Genomic DNA, 13717 nt, shown 5'->3' with positions numbered 1-13717 from the left:
CTGAAGCAGCCACCTTCTAGAGAGGAAGACGCTGAGGCAGAGAGAGGCCCAAGCGGCTGTCAAGACTGGAATCCAGACCAACCCAAGAACCGACCGACCTGTCTTCCTTCAATTCCTCAAAGGCCCCCTGCACTCCCCCGCCCGGAGACCTTTGCAATGGCAGCTGCCTCAGCCTCCTCCCTTAGTCCAGGCCAAGTTCATCCTTCAAGTGGCATTTCCTCCTCAGGAAAACCTTCCCGGTGTGTCCCACCCAGGGCGGGTCCCCATTAGACGCTCTGGCAGCCCAGCTTACTACAGTTCAGTCAGTCAGTCAGTCAACCAGCATTTACTGAGAGACCACCACACCCCAATCCCTGAGAACACAGCAAGGGGCAGAGCAAGGCCCTGTGGTTCTACCCCTACCCCCATACCCTGAGGCTACGTTACGCCAGGAGACAAACCAACAGACCCACACATCATAATGTAAGTAACCACCATGAGTGTTACCGGGAGAAGGTGCTAGAGGGAGGGTGACAGGGGCTGCTCTTGGGGACCCATGGTCAGGGAAGAAACATCTCCCCAAGGGGGCCACTGTCACCAGAGGCTGCCTGAACGGAGGGAAGGAGGGTGCTGCCTGCCCAGGGGGCAGCAAGAACGAAGGCCCTGGGGTAGGACCCGCCTGGAATGTTCCAGGAATGGCGGCAGGAGAGGAGGGAAGCGGGGCAGGCAGGAAAGTGGCCAGGTCGCCTGGGACCTTGCAAGCTTCTCTCCTGGGAGAGGTGGAGCCAAGGGAAGGTTCCTGCCCTGACCAGGTGTGCACGGCTACCTCTGGCTGTGTGGGGACAACTGTGGGGACAGTGGGGGAGAGGAGGGAGCAGGGAGCACGCCTCAATGGTCCAGGAGGGAGATGAGGGTGGCCTGAACTAGGGGGCATCGAGGAAGGAGGGTAACAAGGAAGGGGGTAATGAGGAAGGGGGATGATGAGGAAGGGGGGTGACGAGGAAGAGGGGTGACAAGGAAGAAGGGTGACGAGGAAGAGGGGTGATGAGGAAGGGGGTGGTGAGGAAGAGGGGTGACGAGGAAGGGGGTGGTGAGGAAGGGGGGTGACGAAGAAGAGGGATGACGAGGAAGGGGAGTGACGAGGAAGTGGAGCCCGCAGCACCAGGTTACATTCTCGCGTAGAGTGACAGGTTTTTCCAGACACTTTGGATGTGGCGGGGGGGGTGGGGGCAAGACAGGAGTCAAGGTGACAGGGTGCCAGATTTGGAGAAGCCTAATCCTGAAACAAGACAAGGGATGGGGGTTCCTGTTCCCAAAATGGGGTCACTGTGGGAAGATGGGGGCTGGGAGCCTCCAGCCCGGCTTATCTTTCTGTCGCTCTGTGGTGGAGGTCTGTGTTCCCACCGGACTGAGCTCGGGGAGGGCTGCCTGTTGTTTGGGTTCACCCTTCGGTCGCTGGGCCCCAGCACAAAGCTGGTCAAAGAATACATGCTTGGGCAGGGCGTGGTGGCTCACGCCTGTAATCCCAGCACTTTGGGAGGCTGAGGCAGGTGGATCCCTTGAGGTCAGGAGTTTGAGACCCGCCTGGCCAACATGGTAAAACCTGTCTCTACTAAAAACACAAAATTAGCCAGGCGTGGTGGCACATGCCTGTAATCCCAGCTACTTGAGGGGTTGAGGGAGGAGAATCGCTTGGATCTGGGAGGTGGAGGTTGCTGTGAGCCAAGATTGTGCTGCTGCACTCCAGCCTTGGTGACAGAGCAAGGCTCCATCTCAAAAAAAAAAAAAAAAAAAAAAAAAGAATAAGCACTTGACTCCTGTCCACAGAATGGGTGAGAGTCGGAATGGACAGGAGCAAGGGGAGGAGAAAATAACACAAGGGGCTCAGCCCGATGATAACCAGTGGTGTTACTTTTGCAGGAAAAAAGAATAAAAATGTTCCAAGGTCAACCAAAAAGTCTGACAGTACCAAATGTTGGCGAGGAGGTGGAGCAACTAAGATCCTCAGTCACCACAGCTAGGAGGATACACAGATTGGACCACCTTGGGAGGCTGTGTCACAGCGCCCACTAAATCCGAAGCTACCCTACCCTCTGCCCTGGGCTATGCACTCCTGAGTATATTCCCTGAAGAAACGCAGGCACCGGCACCCCAGGAGATGCTACAAAGAGATGGCTTGCACCAGCACAGCAGGAGATGGAGAAACAGAGTATTATACGGGCTGGGCATGGTGGCTCACGCCTGTAATCCCGGCACTTTGGGAAGCTGAGGTGGGTGGATCACCTAAGGTCAGGAGTTCAAGACTCGCCTGGCCAACATGGTGAAACCCCCTTTCTACTAAAAATTAAAAAAAAAAAATTAGCCAGGCATAGCGGTGTACGCCTGTAATCCCAGTTACTCGGGAGGCTGAAGCAGGTGAGTCACTTGAACCCAGGAGGCAGAGGCTGCAGTGAGCCAAGATTGCACCACTGTACTCCAGCCTGGGCGACAGAGCGAGACTCTGTGTCAAAGAAAAAAAAAGAATATTATACAGCAACAAAGATGAATGACTACAGATACACTCAGCACACAGATGGATCTCACAGGCCTAAGGGCGAAAGAAAGCACAGACAAGGACATACTGGAAGATTCCACTTATGTCAAGTTCAAAAGCAGGCAAGATGACATTCTGTAATTCACGGATGCATACCTCATGGTAAAAACTATCAGGGAAAGCAAGGACACAGTGATCACCAAGGTCAGGAGAGCGCTCACGACTGTGGTCGTGATGGACAGGGGTTATGGGCGCGCGGCTTTTGGGAGGTTGTGTTCTGTCTTTACCAAGGTGGTGGGGAAGCGCTGTTCACTTTGTAATTCTTTGCTAAACTTACCTGTGCATTTTATGCACTTTTCTGTGGGCGTATTATAATTGACAATTCTTAAAGGTTTTTTAAAAGCAGTGGTGTTAGAAGCACTGTGTATATATACAGCATTTCAGAGTCAAATAACGTGGGGCCGGGCTGCGGTGGAAGATTTGCGGGGAAGGGACGACAGAACTGTGGAGGGCCCTGTGGGTGGCAGGAAGGAGGGTTCCTCGGGAGAGAATGACAGGGGCCTCCTGTGGGGAGGGCAGGGAGGGGTCTTCACCTGCGGACGGGTCAGTGGAGGGGCCAGTGGCCTGCAGGGTCCTACTTTCTCCCCACGCCCAGTGCTGACCGCTGACTGTGGGTGCAGTGAGGGAGGGAAGGGAAGGGGAGGGGGGCTGGCACCTCACTCAGCCCAGGAAGGCCGGCAGCCTTCCACCTCTGGGAGTGAAGCGTGGGAGTGGCAAAACCGGGCTGGGAAGTGAACTCGAAACCGCTGCACAATGCCACTTTATCAGGAGTTCCCAGGACAGGTGGCAGGAGCAGGGAGGGCCCGGAGGGGAGGTCTCTAGGTGAGGACCCCGCCCACCCGGTGCTCCCACTCCTCAAGGTGTCTGCTCAAATGCTCCTGGGCAGCCTGCCTGGAATGCAGACAGCAGAAGGGGGGCGGGGGAAGCAGGAGGGAGAGCTTTGTAACCCTCGGGCTTAGCCCCGGGTGGCAAGGGAAGCGTGTGGCAAGGGAAGCGGCCACAGTGATTAGGAGCCAGGCCTCCAGCATCCAAATCTCAGTTCCTCTTGCTCTGTGACCGGGGGCAGGTCCCCCAGGCTCTCAGTCTCCTCCCTAGAAAAGGGAGATCATAAGAACATGTGTGTCTTGGAGTTGATGGGAGGGTCCAGTAGGTTAGTTCACAGAAAGCACTCAAACAGTGCCTGCTCATATTAATAGCACGGCTATTGGTGACATAGCTATAATATCAATAATACAACTATTAGTAACGCAGCTAACAGTCTGTGAGCACTTACTATACATTTTGCCTGCCGAATATACATTTATATCCTCAAAACAACTCTAAGAGTAGATATCATTAGCACCCTCCTTTTACAGATGAGGACACCCGGGCACAGAGAGGTGATGTGACTTGTCTGGGGTCACACAGCTAGTAAGAGACGAAGCTGGCTCTGGAGGCCAAGCCCTTGACCTCTTCTGTGTCAGATGGGTTAGGAGCTCCAGAATGGAGCCAAGGTTTGAGTGCCACATCTGCCACGTATTTGCTGTGGGATTGCTGGCCTGTGCCTCAGTTTCCCCTTCTCAGAGAAAGTAAAATGATCAGGAATAGACAGCTCCAAGAAAAGGAAGCTCAAGATGGCTTTCAACAACACAAAGCTGTCCCACTTTGCTCTGATTAACATCAGAACCACGATGGGACTGTTTGTCACCTATCTGACTGGCAAAGGTGAGAATGTCAGGTGACACCCGTCTATTCCAGCAAGGGAGTGAGGAAATCCCGGTGTCATCAGACACTGGGGGGTGGGAGTGTGAGCCGGACAACCTCCTCAGCAGGGTGAAACACTACCAGCAAAGCTAACAGGGCGCCTTCTCAGACCACGAGGCCACAAGCTCAGACTCCCACCTAGAGACGTGCGCACAGCCACACTCAGGCAGGCACAGCTCTGTTCACAGCACGGAAAGACGGGAACGGCCTGACGGCCACAGAACGGCTGTGCTGTCCGTGGGGGCATGCGTGTGCGTGGGACACTTCAGGCGGCACTCTGTCCTGACAGCGAGCTTCGGAGTGGGAAACGCAAAGCACAGGACAGAATATAAACATGGGAAGTCCGCTCCATTTGAGTAAAAACAAAAGGGAGGGGCGGGCACTTAGGGGAACAAATATTTCAAGAAAGAAAGAAAAGAAACCGGGGGTGATGATGCTATCTCTGGGAAGGGCCTGGCAGGCGGGTGGGAAAGAGATTTGCTCGTCCCTGTACATCCTTTTGTGCTGTGTGCAGTTTTTCAGTGATTATTTAGGGGAATAGGTAATGCATGCGCATGGAGGAAAAACGTGCTTTCTGAAAATTACAACACGGGAGAAGAGCAATGAGGTTAATAACACCTCCTCCTCAGGGGCTCTGGGTACAGCCACATGACCATGCTCACAGACTCACAGCACACGCGTGCCTGGCACGCGGAGCTGGGACCCTGGGGGCTGGGGTTATTAGGGCTCACTACGGGATGAGAACCCAGAGGGGGACAGGGTGCAAGGGACGGAAACCGTCAAAAGCACCAAGTTCAACATTTACCAAGCGCTTACTGTGTGCCGAGCATCAGGCTAAGCACGACGCACACACATGATCTTCCGCCCTCCCACAGCCCTGAGAGGTGGCCACCAATACCCCCTGTAACAGGTGAGGAATCAGAGGCCCAGGAAAGTTCTGTCTCTTCCCCAGGGGCTCCCAGCTAGTGGGAAAGGCTAAGGGATGTGTGTGGACTGAGCAGCCCTGGCAGGGAAGTTCCACTGCCCCTCGGGAAGGCAGCAGATGGCCTCCCAGCCTGGGGAAGGTCAGGGCAGGACCGGAGGGCCCCAGGAGACAGGCTTCAGTGAGCGGTGGCTTCTGTCGCATCCGCCAGAGCTGGCTCCCCTGGGATGGGAGAGTGTTCCCCTTCTCACCCTCCTTGGCCCCCCCAACCTTCCTGTGGGCCCAGGCGTCTGGCAGACAAGAAGCCTTGGCCCCGGATGGGTGACTAGGCGGGAAGGGTCCCACTTCCCTAGCCGTGACTTGGAAGGAGGCTGCTTCCTGCTGGCAGCATGCACAGGGCTGGGCTCGGTGATGGGAGAAACAGCTGCTGGGGACACCCCGACCGGTGTCTGGCCAGGAAGTCTGGCTCACCATGAGCCAGTGGGACGAGGAGTAGATGAGAAAGGAAAGGGAGGCCCTGAGGGAGGTAGGGGCCCAGCGCCCAGAAACTACCCAGGGGGAACAGGTCTCCACGGAGCTTCTGTCAGCAAAGGAGCCTGGGTTAAGAACCAACCGAACAGGAATCAGGCCCGTCTTGTCCAAGCCAGTTCCAAATCACCGGAGGGAAGCCCCAGTAAGCAGTGACACTGAAGCCCCAAGGGCCTGGGGTTCAATCCTACCTCTGTCACTGCCTGCTGTGTGACCTTAGGCAAGTCCCGTACCTCTCTGGGCCTCCTTTCTCATCTCTAGAGTGAGGATGATACTAGCACCTACTTCACAGGTTGCTGTGAAGATGAAGTGAGGAAACAGGGGTAAAGCGCTGATGACCTCGGCTGGCACGAGGACGCTCCTCCATCACTGTCCCCTCGTCCTCTCCACCCTCTTCTGCTTGGACTGTCACAGCAGCCTCCCCACAGCCTCCCTGTCGCCACCCCCTGCAATCCGTCCCCCACACAGCAGCCTGAGCAATCTTTATAAAAGGAAAACCAGATGTCGCTAAAGCCTCTGATGACTTCCCATTATGCACAGAATGGAATCCACACACCCCACCTGGCTCTGCCAGGCCCTGCTGTATCCGACACAGCCTCCAAGCCTCTGACCCCACCCCCTGCTCAGCCACACCGGCTTCTTTTTATTGCTTATTTATTTATTTATTTTGTATTTTATGTATTTCTTTAACTGCTCTTTGCAGAGCAAGGCTACCACATAGTCAGGGTGCACGGGGTGGCCTACGCCGGCCTATCTGATGATCCTCGACCATCCCGAGGTCATTCCAACCTCAGGGCCTTGGCACTTCTGTACCCACGACCTGTTACATTCTTTCCACCTCCCTCCAGCTTCGCTCATATTTTCTCATCAGTCAGATGTCATCTTATCCAGAAAGCCCTCCTCAACTCCCCACGCTGGGTCACATGCCTCCTCCGGCTTCCAACGGTCCCTGCGCCTCCATCCCAGTCCCAATCCCTCTCTGTGCCCCTCTGCACCATCGGCCCCAACTCCTCTGCCTGGGTTTCCCCATCCTTCTCTGACCACTCTGCCTGGGTCCCCCCTAATCCCACCCTGACCCCTCTGCCTGGGTCCCCACCCCCATCCCGCCATGACCCCTCTGCCTGGGTCCCCCCGCCATCCCACCCTGACCCTTCTGCCTGGGCCCCCCCACATCCCACGCTGACCCTTCTGCCTGGGTCCCTGCCCCCATCCCACCATGACCCCTCTGCCTGGGTCCCACCACCCCACCCTGACCCCTCTGCCTGGATCTCCCTGCCATCCCGCCCTGACCCCTCTGCCTGGGTCCCCCCCACCTCCCACCCTGACCCTCGCCTAGGCCTCTCCTTCACAGCCCTGGCCTCTCTGGCCTGTCACTGTCTGGGGACAGCAGGTCTGTCTCCTTCATTGTACTATAATCTACAAGGGTACAGCTGGGCTGTGTTGGTTACCAGTGGGACCAACAGTCAGATACACAGAAAGAATGTTACACGGCCTCACCCATCCTCCAACTTTCACCTCCGTCCTCCCTGCCTCCCTCCTGAGAGGTTCGAATCAGTATAGTTCTCTTTCCTAGCTGTCACCCCTGGCACCTGCCCCCAAGGGCAGTTGGGGCAAAGCTACAGTCACCGTCCTGGATGCCCAAGGGGGTAAAGGTGAAAGCCCTTCCATCCTGCCTTCTCTGGGTGTAGGGACTCAATGGGGATGAGGTCCCAGCTAAGGCAGTTGTGTGAACCATCTCCCCATCTGTTTCCAACCAGCCTGGTGGGTGGGTGGGCCCATAAACCTCCCATCTCACAGCCGAGGAAATCGTTTCAGCGAGGGCCACAAAGCTGCCCAAAGCAGGACTTGGAATGAGGGGAGCCCTGGAGCCTGCTGGGGAGCACAGTGGTCCAGCCACTGGGGGCGCGACTTGGCAACCGCTAGGAAAGTGGGGAGCTCCAGCTTTTCCACTACTAGGCATACGCCAGAGAGACTCTGGCCATGGTCTACAGGAACACGCGTCCCAGAAGGCCCATCACCGCACTGTTACAGCCCCAACGGACCACCTCAGTGGCCATCAACAGGTGAACAGGCAACTCCTGTGTGACATGATCACAAAAAGAAATACCAACAGGAAAAACAAATGGCCTGTCCCAGACCTACACACATCCCCACGGAGAGAGATCCAGACTCCAACGCTCAGCTGAAAGCGGGGTGCAGGTGTGTGCGCCTGTAATCCCAACTACTCCAGAGGCTGAGGGGGGAGGACAGCTTGAGCCCAGGAGTTAGAGTCCAGTCTAGGCAACATAGCAAGATCCCATCTCAAATATACCTATAATGTTGAACAAAAACAGCAACTTGCAGAAAGGCATGTTTATGGTGACACCATTTAGCTGAACTGTGAAACAACGGTGGTCAGCCCCTGCTGGCCGTAAGAACTGCCCAGGGAGCTTCCAAAAGCCTGAGGCAAGCCCCAGCCCAGACCAAGTAAGTCGGAAGCAGAATTTCCATGGCGGGCCTGGGCCAAAGCATCTTTTCAAAGCTCCCCAGGGGGTTCCAATGTGCAGCCAGGGGCAAGAGCTGTTGCTCTACTGTTGGTGAATACATCCAAGGGCAGTAAAAGTATGAAAGGCTGCAGAGGAATGGTGACTGCCACACCCAGGACAGAGGCTGCCCCTGGAAGGGAGGGAGGAAGTGGGGTGAGGAGGAGACCCTTGGCCTCTAACTGCATCATGGTGTGTTCTGTCCCAGGCCAGACGATGGCTGGATGCATGAGTGTTTCATCATACCGAAAGCCCTGCTTTTTCCCCTAGCCGAACGTGTGTTGAAGGAATAAAAGTGGCAAATAAGAAATCATTTGTCCAAGGTCCCATGGCTGGTAAGTGACAAGGGAGGGACCTGAATATGGGTCTCCAATGCCCAAACCCTATCCTTCTTTATCTGTGCCAAACCCTGAGACACTGAGTGAGCTGGCACTGCAAGGCTGGGAGGCTGGGCCAGCCTCAGAGGGCTGCCTGGCAGTGTGCCGGCTCCCTGACCCTGCCAGAGCCAGGTGGGGATGGGGTGGCTGCCAGAGAAAGCCAGGAGGCAGGTGCAGCGAGGGCCTCCACCGTCTCTGAGGCCCTCCCCAGGCAGTGGTGGGGTGGCAGCAGCAGCAGCAGCAGCAAGACTAATGCTTACACAGCAACTACTGTATGCGGGGCCTTGCGCCAAGGCTCTCTAGCCTGCATCCTCACAGCAATCCTATGAGGCAGCGCTAACGCTATGCCCATCTTGCAGAAGTGGAAACGGAGGTCCTCACATGCTCTGTGAGTGATGGAGAGGGGTGTGTACCAGGCATCCCTGGCCCAGCACTGCTTTCTGAACCACGCTCCATCACGGCCTCACACAGCTCCACACATACAGGTACTCCTCAGCCCTCCCCTGCTCCCACCGTCCCTCCCAGGCTGAATCCCCTCAGGGTCTCACCCTGAACCTGCACAGGCTATGTGTTGCCCCAGATCCCCAACTGTGCACCAGAGTCCTGACCTCCACTCATGCCAGGGCTTCTGCACTCCACTCACGCCAGAGCCTCCTGCCTGGTGAGCCCATTCCCAGCCCTCCTCCCCATCCTTCAGAGCCTTCCCACGGGAAAGGGACTCAGGCTTCAGCCCAGGGTAGGGGCACTCTCCCGGCTCTCTGAAGATGCCCTCGCAAGCCACATCACCGTTTGTAGAGACGCAGCCTTGTGTCACTGGCTTGGGGGCTGGTTCCACTCTGCTCCCACCAGGGAACTGAGTGCCCTCTGAGGCTAGGGGCTCTGTGGATCTCGTCCCCTGCCACACTCCCAGCACCCGGCATAGTGCCCAACAGTCAACCCCCAGCAATATCACATCCTTTGCAGGCCAGGCAGGGCTTCAGTGGGGACCAAGGCAAGGAACCCCACAGAGCAATTCCGCCATGCACCCTAATAATTAAGGTAAGGAGGGAGGTAAGGGCTGGGCAGATGAGGTAACAAGAGCCTGCAGCAAGTGCGAGCCAGGGTGGTCCCGGGCCAGCTGAGAGTGAGCGACCTGTCAGTGAGAGAGGGCAGGGTGGGGAAAGCATTCCCAGCAGAAGGAACAGGAAGGTCAAAGACTGGGCGGGAGACATGGGCCTGGAGTTGGAGAACAGCAAACGGGCTGGGGAGAAATGGGCAGAGCCATAGGAAGTGAGGTGGGAGTGACTGAGGACCACAGTGAGAGTTTAGGGTTTTAAGAACAGTGAACACCCCGCTCTGCCCGGGGTACCACTTAGGGACACTCTCCCCAGTCAGAAGCCCCGTCGGACTCCCTTGCTCGGACTCCAGACCACCCACAAACACCCTACTCCCATAGGCTCACAGGAATCTTCCCTGCCAGATCACACCCTTCCAAGGAAACCAAGCAGACAATCCGATCCGCCCAGGCAGTGGCCCAGCCCTGCCCAGCTCCCTGCTTCCAGGAGAGACCTAATGGCTGGCACCGGACAATGTGGCGACCAGGGGCAGGAGCCCTGGAATCACCCAGGCCCAGCTTCGATTCTAACTCTGCCTTCAGCAGAAGCTTCTGAGCCTCATTTTTCCCGTCTGTAAAGTAGGTTCATCTTAAGCACTCAATTCACAAGATTGCAGCAGGAGTGAAATACGACCGGGCACACAGGGCGTGGAGCACAGTGTGAGCCCTCATTAAACATTAACCGACATTATGATGATTTGAGAGGCGGTCGGCCAGAGCAGGGCTCTGGGCCAGAACTCCAGAGTTAGAATCCCAGCGCACAACTTATGCATCGGGTGACCTTGTGCAAATGACTTAACCTCTTAATACCAGGTTAAGACCCCCTAAGACTATAGTGAGGACTGAATAAGCTAATACAAGTAAAGCGTTAAAAAGAGGGTCTAGCCCATAGTGTTTCATGAGTGTTTGCCATTATTATTATTAGTGGGAGGGTTCCCCCTTCTCCTGTCACCAGGAAGCATCTCTGACCCCGCCCCTGGATGCCCCGCCCCCCCGTCCCCTGCAATACGCCCTCCTTGGGTTTTAATTTTTGACTCTGGGAAACAGCTGCCCCGCCGTCAGATTCTCACCTTTGCACCTTCTAGGCACGCCCCAGCTTTGAACCCCTAAAAGACGCCCCCGAACCTAAAACTCATTCATCTGCTCCGCTGGGGGCAGCTTTAAACCTCCAACCTGGCGCCCCTGGGGCTGTGACCTCTGATCCTCATGGGGGCAGCCTTCCCTCAAATTATTAACTTTGACCCTGCCTTTTTTGAGACTCGCCCAGATCCCCTCGAACGCGCCCCCACTTCGAACTTCAAACTTTGCACTCCCCTTCGCCACGCCCCCTTCGCTGGTTTGATCTCCGACCTCCACTACACCTCCCTCCAGTCTACGTTAACCCCCGACCCCTCGGACGCGACCCTTCCCTCCACCAGTGACCTTTGACCCCGGCGGCCCCGCCCCCCTCCTCGCGGAAACGCCGTCCCGCCGCCAGCGCCCGGCCCACTGCAAGCCCCTGGCCGGACCCCTTATCCTACCGGCTCGGCGCCGCAGTCGCTCGCAGCCTAGCTGCTCGGCCTGGAACTCCGCGCCCTCGCGCCTCTCTCAGCTCTCTTGCACCGCCGCCACCGCGGCTATTGCCGCCGCCATGTTGAATCCCCAACGAACATCCGGGGCTTTCCCCCGCTCACCGCCCACCAGTCCCCATAGCAACGAGGCTGACCGGGCAGTGGGCAGGGCCAGTGCGGGGGCGGGGTCGGGCGCCTCTCAGGGCCCCGCTCCAGCCTCCGATTGGTACAGAGCGTCCAATCGGAGACCTTCGGGCAGAAAATGCCAAGCGGGGATTGGAAATTTTGGAAAAGGTGCGGAAAGGCTGGCTGCCGGCCCACTGAGGTCCTTAAAGGGGAAATGACTGTTTTCGTGTGATACCGATTTTCCAACTTCCCCCCAGAAGGAGTTAGGGGCTGGGAGAGAGTAATGAGTTAATGAGCAGAAACAGTTCTTAAGCACTTACTAGGAGCCAGGCACCTGGATAAGTGCTTTACTTGCATTTTCTCGCTGCATATACAACCCTGTGGTATAATATCATTAATACCCATTTTACAGATAAACTGAGATTCAGAGGGTGAAATAGCTGGCTTAGCATCATAGAAAGAAGATAATGAGTTTTGAACGCTGGTCTGTCTGAGCCCGGGAACCTGAGACCGTTTGATCTTCAATTTTTAAATAAGTTTTTACGAAGTAATCAGTCAAAATATTGGAAACAAACAGCAGACATCCTCTTTTTAAAATTATTTTATTTTATTTTTACTTATTTATTTGTCTTGAGACGGAGTTTCGCTCTTGTTGCCCAGGTTGGAGTGCAATGGCGCGATCTCAGCTCACTGCAACCTCCGCCTCCCGGGTTCAAGAGATTCTCCTGCCTCAGCCTCCTGAGTAGCTGGAATTACAGGTGTCCACCACCACACCCAGCTAATTTTTTGTATTTTTAGTAGAGACAGCGTTTCACCATGTTGGCCAGGCTGGTCTCGAACTCCTGACCTCAGGTGATCTACCCGCCTCGGCCTCCCAGAGTGCTGGGATTACACGCGTGAGCCACCAAGCTGGCCTTTTTCTTTTATTTTTTAAAGAGAGAGTTTTGCTGTGTTGGCCAGGCTGGTCTCGAACTCCTGGGCTCAAGCTATACTCCCGCCTCCCCCTCCCAAAGTGCTGGGATTGCAGGCGTGAGCCACCGCGCCCAGCCAGACATCTCTCCCCCTCGATCTTATTCACTGGACTCCAGCCTTCATGCTGTTCCTGAACTCTGTCAGGTGCACTCTCACCTCACAGTCTTTGCATTGGCTGTTCCTCTGCCTGGAACATACTCTTCCCCCAGGTATCCTTATCTCTCCCTCCCTTTTTTCAGGGCTTTACACAGATGTCACTTTCTCTGTGAACTAATTCCCTCGCTCAACCTAAGGAAAGCAGTAAACATCCCTCTCACATACTACTAAACTCTGCTTTGTTCTTATTTCTCATTGCTAATTGTAGTTATTGCTTGTTGGTTGTCTCCTCTGCTGGAATGTCAACCCCATGACAACATGGATTTCTGTCTTTGTTCACTGCTGCATTCCCAGTGCCCTGGCACTGTTGGCATGTAGGTGCTCAGTAAACATTGGTGGAAGGGATGTTTGAATGAGTGGTAATTCCACCCCTTCAGAGATACTCTTAAATGTTTAGTGCTTCTCCTCTGCCCCGGAACAGCCACGTAGTAGGCATTTAATTATTTAATTAAATTCTATTAATGTCAGTGGCAACAATCAATGAATGAATGATAAGTTAATTTTTCTTTATGTTTACCTACCTTTTTTTCTTTTTATTTGTTCGTTCGTTCTTTTTTTTTTTTTTTTTTTTTTTTAGATAGGGGTCTTACTCTGTCGCCCAGGCGGAGTTGCAGTCTGAAACTCCTGGGCTCAAGTGATCCTTCCAACCTAGCCTCTCAAGTAGCTGGGGCTACAGGCATAAGCCACCACACCGGCTAATTTATTTTCTTTCTTTCTTTCTTTTTTTTTTTTTGACAGAGTCTTGCTCTGTCGCCCAGGCTGGAGTGCAGTGGCGCAATCTCGGCTCACTGCAAGCTCCGCCTCCCGGGTTCACGCCATTCTCCTGCCTCAGCCTCTCCGAGTAGCTGGGACTACAGGCGCCCGCCACCACGCCCAGCTAATTTTTTGTATTTTTAGTAGAGACAGGGTTTCACTGTGTTAGCCAGGATGGTCTCGATCTCCTGACCTCATGATCTGCCCACCTCGGCCTCCCAAAGTGCTGGGATTACAGGCGTGAGCCACCGTGCCCGGCCTTTCTTTCTTTCTTCCTTTCTTTTTCTTTCTTTCTTCCTTTCTTTTTCTTTCTTTCTTTCCTTCCTTCTTTCCTTCCTTCTTTCCCTCCTTCTTTCCTTCCTTCCTTCCTTCCTTCCTTTTTTCTTTCTTTCTTTCTTTCCTC

At 55.1% G+C, this 13717-nt stretch overlaps 1 protein-coding gene across 4 annotated transcripts in view; it reads right to left on the bottom strand.

Annotated features, from left to right (window-relative positions):
• PAK4 (p21 (RAC1) activated kinase 4) overlaps positions 1 to 11420 on the bottom strand; it is a 53334-nt gene extending 41914 nt beyond the window's left edge. For 2 of the 4 annotated variants that reach the window (XM_003270383.4, XM_004090986.3), the window contains exon 1: positions 11278 to 11405. The gene's annotated coding sequence lies outside the window, so the exon portion shown is untranslated. Of the gene's footprint in view, positions 1 to 11277 lie in introns of all 4 variants that reach the window. The other 2 variants (XM_030796551.1, XM_030796553.1) reach the window with 2 other exon arrangements.
• Between the last annotated feature and the right edge of the window lie 2297 nt (positions 11421 to 13717).

This window comes from Nomascus leucogenys, chromosome 17, assembly GCF_006542625.1.
Source record: "Nomascus leucogenys isolate Asia chromosome 17, Asia_NLE_v1, whole genome shotgun sequence".
In the NCBI taxonomy this organism is placed as follows: domain Eukaryota; kingdom Metazoa; phylum Chordata; class Mammalia; order Primates; family Hylobatidae; genus Nomascus; species Nomascus leucogenys.
This window is presented reverse-complemented; position numbering and strand designations above follow the sequence as displayed.